Source organism: Rutidosis leptorrhynchoides, chromosome 6, assembly GCF_046630445.1.
Source record: "Rutidosis leptorrhynchoides isolate AG116_Rl617_1_P2 chromosome 6, CSIRO_AGI_Rlap_v1, whole genome shotgun sequence".
Taxonomy (NCBI): Eukaryota; Viridiplantae; Streptophyta; class Magnoliopsida; order Asterales; family Asteraceae; genus Rutidosis; species Rutidosis leptorrhynchoides.
In genome coordinates this window covers 292,464,570-292,482,826 of record NC_092338.1, presented here as the reverse complement: position 1 = coordinate 292,482,826, position 18,257 = coordinate 292,464,570, and positions in this window count along the sequence as shown.

Genomic DNA, 18,257 nt, shown 5'->3' with positions numbered 1-18,257 from the left:
ATGACCATCTCTCTAATTTCAAATTATATATCTTTTCTTTTAATGTCAGCGTAGCTCTTTTGTCGACTTTGGGCGGTTTTCAACCGTTGTTGAATTTGGATGATCTTCTCGGTAGTTTTTTGTATAATCTCCGGACCCGTAATCTGTCTATCCCCCACTTCACTCCAACAAATCGGAGACCTGCACTTTCTACCATAAAGTGCTTCAAACAGCGCCATCTCAATGCTTGAATGGTAGCTGTTGTTGTAGGAAAATTCTGCTAACGGTAGATGTCGATCCCAACTGTTTCCGAAATCAATAACACATGCTCGTAGCATGTCTTCAAGCGTTTGTATCGTTCTTTCGCTCTGCCCATCAGTTTGTGGATGATAGGCAGTACTCATGTCTAGACGAGTTCCTAATGCTTGCTGTAATGTCTGCCAGAATCTTGAAATAAATCTGCCATCCCTATCAGAGATAATAGAGATTGGTATTCCATGTCTGGAGATGACTTCCTTCAAATACAGTCGTGCTAACTTCTCCATCTTGTCATCTTCTCTTATTGGCAGGAAGTGTGCTGATTTGGTGAGACGATCAACTATTACCCAAATAGTATCAAAACCACTTGCAGTCCTTGGCAATTTAGTGATGAAATCCATGGTAATGTTTTCCCATTTCCATTCTGGGATTTCGGGTTGTTGAAGTAGACCTGATGGTTTCTGATGCTCAGCTTTGACCTTAGAACACGTCAAACATTCTCCTACGTATTTAGCAACATCGGCTTTCATACCCGGCCACCAAAAATGTTTCTTGAGATCCTTGTACATCTTCCCCGTTCCAGGATGTATTGAGTATCTGGTTTTATGAGCTTCTCTAAGTACCATTTCTCTCATATCTCCAAATTTTGGTACCCAAATCCTTTCAGCCCTATACCGGGTTCTGTCTTCCCGAATATTAAGATGCTTCTCCGATCCTTTGGGTATTTCATCCTTTAAATTTTCCTCTTTTAAAACTCCTTGTTGTGCCTCCTTTATTTGAGTAGTAATGTTATTATGAATCATTATATTCATAGATTTTACTCGAATGGGTTCTCTGTCCTTCCTGCTCAAGGCATCGGCTACCACATTTGCCTTCCCCGGGTGGTAACGAATCTCAAAGTCGTAATCATTCAATAATTCAATCCACCTACGCTGCCTCATATTCAGTTGTTTCTGATTAAATATGTGTTGAAGACTTTTGTGGTCGGTATATATAATACTTTTGACCCCATATAAGTAGTGCCTCCAAGTCTTTAATGCAAAAACAACCGCGCCTAATTCCAAATCATGCGTCGTATAATTTTGCTCGTGAATCTTCAATTGTCTAGATGCATAAGCAATCACCTTCGTTCGTTGCATTAATACACAATCGAGACCTTGCTTTGATGCGTCACAATAAATCACAAAATCATCATTCCCTTCAGGTAATGACAATATAGGTGCCGTAGTTAGCTTTTTCTTCAATAACTGAAACGCTTTCTCTTGTTCATCATTCCATTTAAATTTCTTCCCTTTATGCGTTAATGCAGTCAAGGGTTTTGCTATTCTGGAAAAGTCTTGGATGAACCTTCTGTAGTAACCAGCTAGTCCTAAAAATTGGCGTATGTGTTTCGGAGTTTTTGGGGTTTCCCACTTTTCAACAGTTTCTATCTTTGCCGGATCCACCTTAATACCTTCTTTGTTCACTATGTGACCGAGGAATTGAACTTCTTCCAACCAAAATGCACACTTTGAAAACTTAGCGTACAATTCTTCCTTCCTCAATACTTCTAACACCTTTCTCAAATGTTCACCGTGTTCTTGGTCATTCTTTGAGTAAATAAGTATGTCATCAATGAAAACAATGACAAACTTGTCAAGGTATGGTCCACACACTCGGTTCATAAGGTCCATGAACACAGCTGGTGCATTAGTTAAACCAAATGGCATGACCATAAACTCGTAATGACCGTAACGTGTTCTGAAAGCAGTCTTTGGAATATCATCTTCTTTCACCCGCATTTGATGATACCCGGAACGTAAGTCAATCTTTGAATAAATAGACGAGCCTTGTAGTTGATCAAATAAGTCGTCGATTCTCGGTAGTGGGTAGTGGTTCTTGATGGTAAGTTTGTTCAACTCTCGGTAGTCGATACACAACCTGAATGTACCATCTTTCTTCTTGACAAACAAAACAGGAGCTCCCCAAGGTGATGTGCTTGGTCGAATGAAACCACGCTCTAAAAGTTCTTGTAATTGGCTTTGCAGTTCTTTCATCTCGCTGGGTGCGAGTCTGTAAGGAGCACGAGCTATTGGTGCAGCTCCTGGTACAAGATCTATTTGAAATTCAACGGATCGATGTGGGGGTAATCCCGGTAATTCTTTCGGAAATACATCGGGAAATTCTTTTGCAATGGGAACATCATTGATGCCCTTTTCTTCAGTTTGTACTTTTTTGACGTGTGCTAGAACAGCATAGCAACCTTTTCTTATTAGTTTTTGTGCCTTCAAATTACTAATAAGATGTAGCTTCGTGTTGCCCTTTTCTCCGTACACCATTAAGGGTTTTCCTTTTTCTCGTATAATGCGAATTGCATTTTTGTAACAAACGATCTCTGCTTTCACTTCTTTCAACCAGTCCATACCGATTATCACATCAAAACTCCCTAACTCTACTGGTATCAAATCAATCTTAAATGTTTCGCTAACCAGTTTAATTTCTCGATTCCTACATATATTATCTGCTGAAATTAATTTATCATTTGCTAATTCGAGTAAAAATTTACTATCCAAAGGCGTCAATGGACAACTTAATTTAGCACAAAAATCTCTACTCATATAGCTTCTATCCGCACTCGAATCAAATAAAACGTAAGCAGATTTATTGTCAATAAGAAACGTACCCGTAACAAGCTCCGGGTCTTCCTGTGCCTCTGCCGCATTAATATTGAAAACTCTTCCGCGGCCTTGTCCATTCGTGTTCTCCTGGTTCGGGCAATTTCTAATAATGTGGCCCGGTTTTCCACATTTATAACAAACTACATTGGCATAACTTGCTCCGACACTACTTGCTCCGCCATTACTCATTCCGACACCATTTGTTCCTTTCGTTCTATTAACCCCTGGTCCGTAGACCTCACACTTCGCCGCGCTATGACCATTTCTTTTACACTTGTTGCAAAATTTGGTGCAGAACCCCGAGTGATACTATTCACACCTTTGGCATAGCTGCTTCTGATTGTTGTTGTTGTTGCGGTTATTATTGTTGTTGAGATGATTGTTGTAGTTGCTGTTGTTGTTGTTGTTGTTGTTGTTGTTGTTGTTGTTGTTGTTGTTGGGCCGTTTGTTGTAGTTGCGATTGATGTTGCGATTGTTGGGATAATTGTTGCGATTATTGTTGTAATTGCTGTTGTTGTTGTATTGGTGATTCTTATCACCGTTTTCCTCCCACTTTCTTTTGACTTGCTTCACATTGGCCTCTTCAGAAGTCTGTTCTTTAATTCTTTCTTCAATCTGGTTCACTAGTTTGTGAGCCATTCTGCATGCCTGTTGTATGGAGGCGGGCTCGTGTGAACTTATATCTTCTTGGATTCTTTCTGGTAATCCTTTCACAAACGCGTCGATCTTCTCTTCCTCATCTTCGAATGCTCCCGGACACAATAGGCACAATTCTGTGAATCATCTTTCGTACGTGGTAATATCAAATCCTTGGGTTCGTAACCCTCTAAGTTCTGTCTTGAGCTTATTGACCTCGGTTCTGGGACGGTACTTCTCGTTCATCAAGTGCTTGAATGTTGACCACGGTAGTGCGTACGCATCGTCTTGTCCCACTTGCTCTATATAGGTATTCCACCATGTTAACGCAGAACCTGTGAAGGTATGCGTAGCGTACTTTACTTTGTCCTCTTCAGTACACTTACTTATGGCAAACACCGATTCGACCTTCTCGGTCCACCGTTTCAATCCGATCGGTCCTTCGGTTCCATCAAATTCCAAAGGTTTGCAGGCAGTGAATTCTTTGTAGGTGCATCCTACACGATTTCCTGTACTGCTAGATCCACGGTTATTGTTGGTATGTAGCGCAGCCTGTACTGCGGCTATGTTTGAAGCTAGAAAAGTACGGAATTCCTCTTCATTCATATTCACGGCGTGTCGAGTAGTCGGTGCCATTTCCTTCAAAATAGTCAAATGGAACAAGTTAATCATACAGAATATTAAGAGTAGTTAATAGTATTTCGTAGCATAATATGAACTCATTTATAAAAGCTTTTTCTTCATAATAGCTTTTTTATAAGTTTAAATTCGGGTAGTACCTACCCGTTAAGTTCATACTTAGTAGCTAATATACAATTCAACTACTACAATTCTATATGAAAAACTGATTATAATAATATTTCGCGTTCAAACTTTTACACAATATTTTACAAACTTACAATACCGCTTATTTTACATATAGCAGGAAATATAGCACACAATAAATTTGATACAAGATGGTTGTGAAGATAATTCTAGCTAGTACACAAGTCGTTCAGCAAAGGCACTAAAGACACGTAATTCATACGTCCAGAAACAAGTCATGCATTCTGGTTTTACTAGGATTACTTCCCATCCTTGGTCTTGTGGAACATAACCGTTATGGCCGTTGATAAGACAGCGTGTTGTAACGTCGTCAAAGGGACGAGGGTTACGTAATGTCCAACAGTCCTGTAACAATCTAAAAACCTCATTTCTTACCCCAATTACCGACTCCGTCACTTGTGGGAACGTTTTGTTTAATAGTTGTAGCCCGATGTTCTTGTTCTCACTTTGGTGAGAAGCGAACATTACTAATCCGTAAGCATAACATGCTTCTTTATGTTGCATGTTAGCCGCTTTTTCTAAATCACGAAGTCCAATATTCGGATATATTGAGTCAAAATAATTTCTTAACCCATTGCGTAAAATAGCATTTGGGTTCCCCGCAATATATGCGTCAAAGTAAACACATCGTAACTTATGGATTTCCCAATGTGATATCCTCCATCTTTCAAACGAAAGCCTTTTATAAACCAAGGCATTCTTGGAACGTTCTTCGAATGTCTTACAAACTGATCTCGCCTTAAATAGTTGTGCCGAAGAATTCTGACCGACTCTAGACAAGATTTCATCAATCATGTCTCCGGGTAGGTCTCTTAAAATATTGGGTTGTCTATCCATTTTGTGTTTTTATACTGTAAAATAGACAAGAGTTAGATTCATAAAAAAAATACTTATTAATACAAGCAATTTTTACATATATCATAAAGCATAAGCACACTATATTACTTATATTACACCACACGAATACAACTATCTTATTCCGACTCGCTTGTTTCTTCTTCTTCTTCGGTTTTGGTTCGTTTTGCCAAGTTTCTAGGGATATATGATGTTCCCCTAATACGAGCCGTCGTTATCCACATTGGTTTAGAAAAACCTGGTGGTTTAGAGGTTCCCGGGTCATTGTTACAACTTAAGGACTTCGGGGGTTGACGATACATATAAAGTTCATCGGGGTTGGAATTAGATTTCTCTATTTTTATGCCCTTTCCCTTATTATTTTCTTTTGACTTTTTAAATTCGGTTGGGGTAATTTCTATAACATCATCGGAATTCTCGTCAGAATCCGATTCATCGGAGAATTGGTAATCCTCCCAATATTTTGCTTCCTTAGCGGAAACACCATTGACCATAATTAACATTGGTCGGTTGGTTGTGGATTTTCTTTTACTTAACCGTTTTATTATTTCCCCCACCGGTTCTATTTCTTCATCCGGTTCCGATTCTTCTTCCGGTTCCGATTCTTCTTCTGGTTCCGACTCTTCTTCCGGTTCCTCTTCGGGAACTTGTGAATCAGTCCATGAATCATTCCAATTTACATTTGACTCTTCATTATTATTATTAGGTGAGTCAATGGGACTTGTTCTATAGGTAGACATCTATCACATAATATCAAACGCGTTAAGAGATTAATATATCACATAATATTCACTTGTTAAAAATATATAGTTTCCAACAAAATTTGTTAAGCAATCATTTTTCAAGTAAACGCGGTCGAAGTCCAGACTCACTAATGCATCCTAACAAACTCGATAAGACACACTAATGCAAAATTCTGGTTCTCTAAGACCAACGCTCGGATACCAACTGAAATGTCCCGTTCTTATTGATTAAAACGTTCCATATTAATTGATTTCGTTGCGAGGTTTTGACCTCTATATGAGACGTTTTTCAAAGACTGCATTCATTTTTAAAACAAACCATAACCTTTATTTCATAAATAAAGGTTTAAAAAGCTTTACGTAGATTATCAAATAATGATAATCTAAAATATCCTGTTTACACACGACCATTACATAATGGTTTACAATACAAATATGTTACATCGAAATCAGTTTCTTGAATGCAGTTTTTACACAATATCATACAAACATGGACTCCAAATCTTGTCCTTATTTTAGTATGCAACAGCGGAAGCTCTTAATATTCACCTGAGAATAAACATGCTTTAAACGTCAACAAAAATGTTGGTGAGTTATAGGTTTAACCTATATATATCAAATCGTAACAATAGACCACAAGATTTCATATTTCAATACACATCCCATACATAGAGATAAAAATCATTCATATGGTGAACACCTGGTAACCGACATTAACAAGATACATATATAAGAATATCCCCATCATTCCGGGACACCCTTCGGATATGATATAAATTTCGAAGTACTAAAGCATCCGGTACTTTGGATGGGGTTTGTTAGGCCCAATAGATCTATCTTTAGGATTCGCGTCAATTAGGGTGTCTGTTCCCTAATTCTTAGATTACCAGACTTAATAAAAAGGGACATATTCGATTTCGATAATTCAACCATAGAATGTAGTTTCACGTACTTGTGTCTATTTTGTAAATCATTTATAAAATCTGCATGTATTCTCATCCCAAAAATATTAGATTTTAAAAGTGGGACTATAACTCACTTTCACAGATTTTTACTTCGTCGGGAAGTAAGACTTGGCCACTGGTTGATTCACGAACCTATAACAATATATACATATATATCAAAGTATGTTCAAAATATACTTACAACACTTTTAATATATTTTGATGTTTTAAGTTTATTAAGTCAGCTGTCCTCGTTAGTAACCTACAACTAGTTGTCCACAGTTAGATGTACAGAAATAAATTGATAAATATTATCTTGAATCAATCCACGACCCAGTGTATACGTATCTCAGTATTGATCACAACTCAAACTATATATATTTTGGAATCAACCTCAACCCTGTATAGCTAACTCCAACATTCACATATAGAGTGTCTATCGTTGTTCTGAAATATATATAGATGTGTCGACATGATAGGTCGAAACATTGTATACGTGTCTATGGTATCTCAAGATTACATAATATACAATACAAGTTGATTAAGTTATAGTTAGAATAGATTTGTTACCAATTTTCACGTAGCTAAAATGAGAAAAATTATCCAATCTTGTTTTACCCATAACTTCTTCATTTTAAATCCGTTTTGAGTGAATAAAATTGCTATGGTTTCATATTGAACTCTATTTTATGAATCTAAACAGAAAAAGTATAGGTTTATAGTCGGAAAAATAAGTTACAAGTCGTTTTTGTAAAGGTAGTCATTTCAGTCGAAAGAACGACATCTAGATGACCATTTTAGAAAACATACTTCCACTTTGAGTTTAACCATAATTTTTGGATATAGTTTCATGTTCATAATAAAATTCATTTTCTCAGAATAACAACTTTTAAATCAAAGTTTATCATAGTTTTTAATTAACTAACCCAAAACAGCCCGCGGTGTTACTACGACGGCGTAAATCCGGTTTTACGGTGTTTTTCGTGTTTCCAGGTTTTAAATCATTAAGTTAGCATATCATATAGATATAGAACATGTGTTTAGTTAATTTTAAAAGTCAAGTTAGAAGGATTAACTTTTGTTTGCTAACAAGTTTAGAATTAACGAAACTATGTTCTAGTGATTACGAGTTTAAACTTTCGAATAAGATAGTTTTATATATATGAATCGAATGATGTTATGAACATCATTACTACCTCAAGTTTAGTAGGTAAACCTACTGGAAGTGACAAGAAATGATCTAGCTTCAAAGGATCTTGGATGGCTTGAAAGTTCTTGAAGTAGGATCATGACACAAAAACAAGTTCAAGTAAGATTTTTACTCGAATTAAGATAGTTTATAGTTATAGAAATTGAATCAAAGTTTGAATATGAATATTATCTTGAATAAGAAAGATAACCTACTATATATAACAAAGGTTTCTTGATCTTAGATGATTACTTGGAATGGATTAGAAAGCTTGGAAGTAAATTAGTAAACTTGAAGGGATTTTTGAAGTGTTCTTGAAGTGTTCTTCCTATGATGATTATAGCTTGATTCTTGAAGTGATTTTTGATGAAGATGATGATTAACTACTGGAAAAATACGTTCATAATAGTGTGGGTGTGTTGAGAGAGAATTAGAAAGAGAATTGGAAGTGAAATGGAGTGAATGATGAGTGGTAATTGGTGAGTGGTGAGTGGGGTTAAAAGGAGTTCTAGTTAGTTGACTAGCTCATGGTAGAAGTTAAAATTGATTAGTCATACATGAAATAATCAAGAGTGGAATCCCATGCTAGTTCCTATTGGTATATACCCATAGTAAGTACGTTTTGAAGCTGTGTATAATACGGGTAAGAATACGACTAGAATTCTTGATGAAAGAAAAGAATGGGAAAGTAACTGTAACCATTTTCGTTAAGTATGAGTGTTTTGATATATGTCTTGAAGTCTTCCAAAAGTATTTTAATACATCTAAATACACTACATGTATATACATTTTAAATGAGTCGTTAAGTCATCGTTAGTCGTTACATGTAAGTGTTGTTTTGAAACCTTTAAGTTAACGATCTCAATTAATGTTGTTAACCCATTGTTTATTATATCTAATGAGATGTTAAATTATTATATTATCATGATATTATGATATATTAATATATCTTAATATGATATATATACATTTAAATGTCGTTACAACGATAATCGTTACATATATGTCTCGTTTCGAAATCCTTAAGTTAGTAGTCTTGTTTATATGTATATAACTCATTGTTAATATACTTATGGAGATACTTACTTATCATAATCTCATGTTAACCATATGTATATCCATATATATATCGTCATGTCGTTTTTACAAGTTTTAACGTTCGTGAATCGCCGGTCAACTTGGGTGGTCAATTGTCTATATGAAACATATTTCAATTAATCAAGTCTTAACAAGTTTGATTGCTTAACATGTTGGAAACATTTAATCATGTAAATATCAATCTCAATTAATATATATAAACATGGAAAAGTTCGGGTCACTACACATTCTATAAAAAGACAGTTTGCTCAAGAGTTTTAGGCACCATATTTTCTTTCTTACTCTGTAACATAAATATATATATTTATAATTTTAATTTTAATTTAAGTTTAATAATAATTGGGTTATTGTAAGAAATGTTTTACGGGTTTTAAGTCGGAACTCTGTCCGGGTAACGCTACGCGATAAATAATCACTGTAAGCTATGTTTTTCCTTTTTAAATTAATGTCTAGTAACTAAGTTATTATTATGCTTATTTGGGCCGAAGTAATCTTGATGTTAGACTAAATATTAAGATTGGGTTATTAAATTTTGTACCATAATTAGGGTCTGGACAAAAGACCGACACTTGTTTTAATTGGACCATGGACCATTAATAGATGGGGGATATTGTCTAATTGAATGACAATTCTTTGGAGCATGTCGAACCTATCTTCAAATTAATTAATCTAATAATTATTAAATGATTATGCATGTCCTATTTAGTGACGTTTATATGACATCTTTAACAATCATTTAATTAATCAATTGGGTTGGGTAATTGATTATTCATTCTGATCAAGTGGGAAAATTAATAATCATGGAATAATTAAAACAGGGGTGGATTACATTCAAGGGTAATTGGTGTAATTGTTAACAAAGTATTAAAACCTTGGATTACACACAGTCGATAACCTGGTGTAATCATTAAACAAAGTATTAAAACCTTGTTACAGTTCGAATCCCTAATTAGTTGGAATATTTGACTTCGGGAATAAGGTTAATTTGACGAGCATTTTATAATTATGACCGATGAACTATTATGGACGAAAACCAGATAGGTTTCAAATAAATCCAGAACAAAGGACAATTAACCCAAAGTAATAAATTAAAATCTAAACGTCAAACATCATGGTTACGGAAGTTTAAATAAGCATAATTGTTCTATTTTATATCTCATCGTATTTTTATTTACTGTTATTTTATTTACTGTCATTTTATTTACTCGCAATTTTATTTAACGTCATTTAAATATTGTTATTTATTTTACGCACTTTAATTATCGTCATTTATCATTACGTTTAAAATATAAAATCGACAAACCAGTCATTAAACGGTAAAACCCCCCTTTTATAATAATAATATTACTATATATAATTATATATTTTATATAAATATAGTCGCTTAAAAATATAGTACGTAATCACCAGCTCCCTGTGGAACGAACCGGACTTACTAAAAACTACACTACTCTACGATTAGGTACACTGTCTATAGTGTTGTAGCAAGGTTTAGGTATACCCATCTGTTAAATTAATAAAACTTGTGTAATATTTCGTCGTATTTTGTAGTAAAATATAATAGTATTTCGTACCCTACTCGCAACACATCACCTTCGAAAAATAAAAGCTAAGCTAACTACTACTAAAAACTAACTAAAAGATTGAAAATATAAATTGAATTGCAAGTTGAGTGTGTCTTGGAATGGATGGAGAAGGCCCTTTAAATAGACTTGGTTTTTGCCAAAATATGGCTGGCAGGCCGTATGGCAGGCCGTTTGGTGGCCCGTATTTGGCAGGCCGTTTGGCAGCCCGTTTGGTGAGCTGTATCTGGCAGGCCGTTTCCATACTGGCAGGCCATATTGGTAGGCCGTTTGGCAAGCCGTTTTTGGTGCTGGTCAGTCTGATTCACCGGATCGTAACTTGATTTTTGTCTTTCACCGTTTTCGCTCTAGAATCTTCGTTTTAGCTCCGTTTTACTTGATTCTTTTTGCATCGCCTTTGTAATTACTTGATCTACAAAATCAACTGAAAAAGCCATAATTTTACCGACAAAGTTTTAATCTTTATTGTTTTGGGGCTCAATTTAGGGGGTAAAAACGTGACTTTTTGCCCGATATCAGTCTCGGTGTTTTTCTTGTAGATAAAATCTACAACAAAAGCAGTGTCGACATTCCATCTACATTGGCAAGTTATATTGATAATTCAAGGGGAGATAGAGGGTTGAATCTGATTGTTGGTGGGCAATACATCACCCAGATTGCTAGGCATTTTGGTGTCGATTTATCTCAGTTAATTCCAAACAATACAACAATGAAGCCTTTGAACAAAACTTATTATTTGAATGCAGAATTTTTAGCCTATAATAATCATCCAAGGCTTATTCCATTTGTTCCAAGGGTAAACGCACCGCCCCGTGCAAATGATCATGAAGCCGGCAGCAGTGGTGTAGGAAGAGAAAACGAAGAAGAAGATGTGCATATGGAGGCACCTGAAGAAGAAGGTCAAGAGGACCCACCACAACCAGAAAGAAGGAGGCGTAGGCACCAACAGAGGTAAAGATAAGATGAATTGGATGAAATTATTATGGGTTTCCATGATATGCGAGTCGGTTACCAAAATAGAGATAACCAATATGAGTAACAACAGACACAATTTCATCAATTTCAGGAAGAACAGAGGGAGCATAACAGGGCGTAACGGTATGATCAAAGGTGGGGGAACTATAGGGGCGATTGGCTTCGCCATAATGTTGGATTATATATGCAAAACCCGTAAGAGTATATGCTACCTCCTACCAAAACCCGACCTATTACCATGCTCCAAACCGAATTCCTAGTCCTCCATTATATGACGAAAAAGCATCCATGAAAGATGCACAAAGATGCTTTGAGGAACAATACCCGCATGGAAGATCTAGGAATGATGGTTCGGGCACCTACTCCGGCTGGCCTTTTGGTAACTTCTTTGGTGACAATTAGAGGGCTCATATGCCCTATTTGGTAACATTTGGTAACATTTGGTAGTTTTCAGAACAGTTTTTATTTTTGGTTTGTAATAATCTTTAAACTATTTATGTTGTAGGGATAACATTTGTGGGTGGTTGTGTTGAATACACCACCTTTATTTTTAGTATTATTTGTTTGGTTTGTTATTATGTGCAGCATGATTGAACTTCAAAGACTGGCATTAAGTTCAGCAACACTTGATATTATAATGTGTGTATGATGATAATCGCGGAATGGATGATGCTCTTATGCTGGCAGTAAGTTCAGCAGCATCCGTCTACATGTTCCACGATTTACAGGTTAAAAATTTGAAAATTTCTACAATCACCCAATCACTTTGCCCTCTAAATTTAATCATTTTTCTGATTTCATGCAATGAGGGCCTTGCATGATCTCAAGTGTGGGGTGAGGGGATAGAAATTTATCGGGAATTCGTTTATAAAAATTAAGGCGTTTATATTTAAATTTTTAAAATTTTAGGTTGCCTTAGAAACGAAAATTGTCCACAAACCATGTTACATACATTTTGTTCTAAAAACGATAAAAAGAAATGTTGAGTTATGTTTTAATTTAATAATAGTCTTTGAAGTTGCACTATCATTCAATTATTTGGATGAAAATCCTACTAGTTTAGTAAAGCTAAATTGTAGGTCACTTGTACCAAAACGAGTGTAAACCGTGAGAGAGCGGTGATTGCATAGCTTGGTCAGAAATCGGACCTCGTGCTAGATCAAAAACCTAAGGGCGGTCTTCATTGTTCAGAACCAGGGCAATGTATGCGCTCGACCACTTTGTATAACCCATAGGAGTAAAGTCTCCCAATCGACACACTTGCTGATTTATTTCAGAAGTTGTAGTACAGACCAGTTGTAGGGTGATGAAAAATCTCGAAAAGTCATTGCTAACATCGACTGGAAATCTACCAGGCCTCAACATCAAACAGGGAAACTGGTAGTCAAACTTATCTTGATGAGGGAGATCTGTCTTTTCAAATTGAGAGTGCACCATGATACACAAAATATCTGTGATTGGTCAGATCCTCAGTGGATAACCTCCGAAAAGGTAAAATATCAGCTTTTAAGACTGATGAACCTCAATCTTCATGATTGATTTAACGGATTAGATGATTACCTCATGATTATCGATGATATCCGTATGTAATGTGTATCCTCCTAAGCACATTATTTTCTTACCGACATCTCGTGATGTTAGGTACTGTGGGAGGGATTGACTTGACCAATAGCGGAAAATGTGTCTAGTTTAAAAACTAGCATTGACATTTTCAAAATCTTAAAACGTTTTCTCAAAGATCCAATTTTCCCTAAGGATCCAAATTTGTAAAGAACTTTCACCAAAGTTCGTCTCTCCCGAACAAATCCAAATGTGTGCGTGTGTTTCATATACTGTGTGTGTACCTTAACGAGTGTGTATTCCAGATTGTGTAAACATGTGTTCATAAAAGCGTGAGTTTGTGTTCATAAAAGTGTGAGTTTGTGTTCTATAATAATGTGTGTGTTTTGCGTGCTTCGTGTGACTAATGTATTGAGTACTTCAAATTTTGTTTGAGATTCATTTATATTATTGTTTTGTATACGAATGATTAGAACAAGACTTGCTTGAGGACAAGCAAGAGTTAAGTATGGGGGGATTAGTTGAGGACAAGCAATAATGTGTGTGTTTTGCGTGCTTCGTTTGTATTGTATGTTATTGTAATCTAGTCTAAAATCATTGTAAACTTGAAGAAACATTTAAGAAAATGGATGATACTGCTCAGAGATCGAAACCAAGACCAGAAATCTAAGAACAGTGAGGTGCGCTCAGCACACCACTAAGGGTGCGCGCAGCGCACAATGACATATTTTGATCAGAAAATTTCCTAGACGAAACCAAAGTGCGCCAAGCACAGTGCACGCCGCACACTACTGTGCGCTCAGCGTACCCCTACATGCACTTTTACCAGTAAAGCAGATTTGAACGTGCAATGTCGAGCTGTAAAGCAAATGTGTAGTAGGTGAACTGTGCGCGCAGTGCACTCTCTTTGGTGCGCTTAGCGCACCCCACATTCCAGCTACTGTTCAGCCTATTTAATTCCATGTCCAGCTTCATTTCAAAGGGTACCAGTTTCTTTTCTGTTCTGAGTCTAAAACATATGAATCAAAGTAATTCTTGGGCTTATCAAAGTGCATCTATGTACTCAAATCATTGAAGAATCAAGGATTATTCAGGAGCTTCATCCAAGATTACTCCTAAATGGTTAATCTTGTATTACAATGAATTCTATCTTTGTTACTCTTTTTTTTAAGTTTTCAAACATGATTGTTGGCTAATTCCATAATGTTTGTCTAGATTAATAACCAAGGTATTGGATGTAAACTTATTAACTGTATGTATTATGTGTGATAGTTTTAAGCTTGAATCAAGAACATGATTATTGATGTTAAAATCATTTGTATCTAGTTAATTGATATGTTGTTGATAAAGAGAACTCTTGTTAATTTATCATATTGATTTACAATCAACTTGTCTTAGATTGATTGTTTACTAAACCGGACCAAGGGGGTAAATTAGAATCAAATGATTAGACATTATAGGGATGAATTGTATGCAACGAACGTTTGTACAATTGTTGATAACTATGAACATAGGAATCAAGTTTCAAGCCTTAGAACTAGCTAAGTTATCCGATTACAAATACAAGAACTATAGTGAAAAGGGAACCCTTGATCTTGTAATTGTGTGTGCATATTTACTAAAGAGAACTCTTGGTGAATTTAATAGGTAACTTACTCACATAATCATTAAATCAGGCTTTAATATCAAAACTTACATCCAATACCAAGGGTAAAGATCTAGATGAACATTTCGTCTTCTTGATCAAACTATCTTACTTGCTTTATTTACAATTGTTTAAAACTAAAAATATCAAAAACAGTTCCTTTACTTATAAAACTAGAAATCCTCTTGATTCGCCCATCGTTAAAGGGCAAAACCAAAATATTTCGTACCTTTCAATTTCATTAACTTAGTTAATCATAATATAGTTTCTAATTGTAGTTTGATACGTACAATTGTCCTTGGAATGATACACGGACTAAACCATTATCTATACTACTACACGATCGGGTACACTGCCCGTAGTTGTGTAATAGTTCTAATAACCGGTATTTTTCCTAATACAAATCATATGACACGTTTTGCACATCAAGTTTTTGGCGCCGCTGCCGGGGACAATTTTGTGTCAAAATAGAATTATTAACTAATTTGTGATTAAGTAGTTTCTTAATTCTTTTAAATTATTAATAGTCTTTGATTTTTAAACTTATAGAATCGGTGCGTTTAATAGTTTTGTTAGTTGTGTGATTGACAGATTTTAGGTTGCATATGCCACATACCCGAAATTCAGATTCTCCGCTACTTACACCACTTACAGAACCAGACAGAAAGCTTGGTAGGTTACCAAAATAAGTACCTGAAATTTTTGAGTCTTCATCAAAGCAGGAAATTTTTGATTCGGAATCATCAAGAACAACCAAGCCTTGATATTCTGAATTTGGTGAACTCGTTCATCCTCCAAATTTTGAAATGGAAGGAGAGGCACAAAGACCAGTGGTACCAAGACAATCAATGGCGGCCAAGATGAAGGCAACCCGAACTGGACAAGGAAGTGCAATTACTTAGCCACCTGGTGAGGTAAAATTTGAAATAAAAGGACCTATTCTCCAAATGATTAACAATAGATGTCAATTTGGTGGAGGTCCGAATGAAGATGCTAACGAACATATTAGTCTTTTTCAAGAGATATGTGTTCTATTCAAGCTTCAAGCGGACACCGACCAAAATGTATTTTTAAAACTTTTTCCATGGACACTCCACGGGAAAGCACGGAGTTGGTTAGATTCATTACCCGAGGCTACGATAGAAACTTGGGATGGTATGTTGGAAAAATTTCTTAAGAAATATTTTCCAGCTTCTAAGTCCGCGAGACTCCAATAAGAAATTACCCAATTTTGTCAAAAGCCGATGGAAACCTTGTATGAAGCATGGAATCGATTTTCCAAAATGCTAAGAGGTAGTCCAAACCATGGTTTAGATACCTTCTAAAAAGTTCAAATCTTTTACAAGGGTTGTGATGTTGCAACCCGAATTTCTATTGATCAAGCAGCTGGAGGTTCACTCATGGACAAAACCGAGCAAGAAACTTATGAGATAATCGAGAAACAAGCCGATTATTCTAATGAGTGGCATCAAGAAAGACCAATTACTCGTCATTCTCAAGTCTAAAGTGCCGGTGCTTATGATGACCTTAGTTCACTAAGTGTGAAAATAGACGGTGTTGCTCGAAACATGGAAAAGATCACCAAGAAAATTCATAGTATGAAGGTAGGGTGTGAATACTGTGGTGGTCTCCATTTAGGAAAAGATTGTGATGCAGGTTTGATAATGACTCAGAAAGAAGAAGTGGCTTTCATAAGCCAAAGGGATAACAACCAATTTCAAGGAAGAGCCCAATTCAACCGAAACTTCAACAACCCTTACAACCCTCAAGGTCAAAATTCAAATTTCCAACAAGGGTCAAGTAGTGGGTACCAACAACAAACTCCGGGGTTTTATCAAAAACCCCAACATGAAGAGAAAAAGTCAAATGTGGAGAATATGTTGGAGAAGTTAATTGCATCACAAACTCAACTTGTTACCAATATAAGCTAAACGAATGAGAAGAATGGACAACAATTTAGAAACCAACAATCTTCCATTCAAGTATTGGAACAACAAATGAGTAATCTTTCTAAATTGTTAAGTGAAAGAAAATTGGGGGAATTGCCAAGCAACACGCAATCTAACCCCCGAAACGAGCAAGCAAAGGCTATCACTACTCGAAGTAGGGTAACCTATGATCCACCAAAGATGCTAGAAGTTTCTGACTTTCGTGTTCCATTAACGAAAGAGAGTAAACAAAGTAGTGTGAATGAACCGTAGAAAGAAAAGGAGCCAGAAAATGTGGTTGAAGGTGTTGACAATGAGCACATGGAAAGTCAAAAAGACACGATGCGAGTCAAACTGGTTGTTAAAACGTATCAACCACCGCTCCCATTCCCAAGAAAACAAAGATTGGAGAAGCTCGAGGAAGAAAAGTCAAGATTCATGGAGCTCATCAAGAAAGTTAACGTAAATTTACCTTTTATTGATGTTATTGCAGGAATGCCTAAATATGCTCGATTCTTGAAGGACATGCTCACCAACCGAGATAAAATGGAAAGCGTTTCATCAGTCACTTTAAATGCTAGATGTTCAGCGCTGGTGTCCAACACACTTCCCGAAAAGCTTCAAGATCCAGTTGTTTCACTATTCCTTGTCTAATGGGTGACCTTGATTGTATGAGGGCATTAGCCGATTTGGGGGCTAGTATCAATTTGATGCCTTATTCGATTTACATTAAATTAGCCCTTGGGGAACTCAAAACCACACGGATAGCTATTCAACTAGCTGATCGCTCTATAAAATTCCCTCGAGGAATAATAGAGAATATGTTAGTAAAGACCGGGAATCTGATTTTTCTGGCAGATTTTGTGGTTTTAGACATGGAAGTTGATGACAGAATACCAATTATTTTGGTTCGACCATTTTTAAATACTGCTAGATGTGTCATTGATATTTATGATCAGCAGTTGACCCTTAGAATTGGTGAAGCTAGTGCGACTTTTGCAATTGACAAGTCATTAAAATATCCTGAATCTTCAGATGATACTTGTTATTTTATGCAAAGCATAGATTCTCATTATAAGTTCTTGCAGGAATTTCCCGAATGGGATGAAAGAGGTACATACGATATGGCGAGTGGAGATGAAGAATTTCCTGAAGAAGAAATGGATGTGATGGCTACATTGATGGAAAATGGGTATGAACCAACTGAAGAGGAGTTAGAACAACTGAACAAGGATAGCGAGTACCGGAGTAAGCCCTCAATTGAGGAACCTCCAATTTTGAAGCTTAAGCCACTCCCTGATCATCTTGAGTACGCTTTCCTTCAGGAGGATTCGAAGCTTCCGGTAATTATTTCCTCACTTCTTTCTAAACATGAAAAAGAA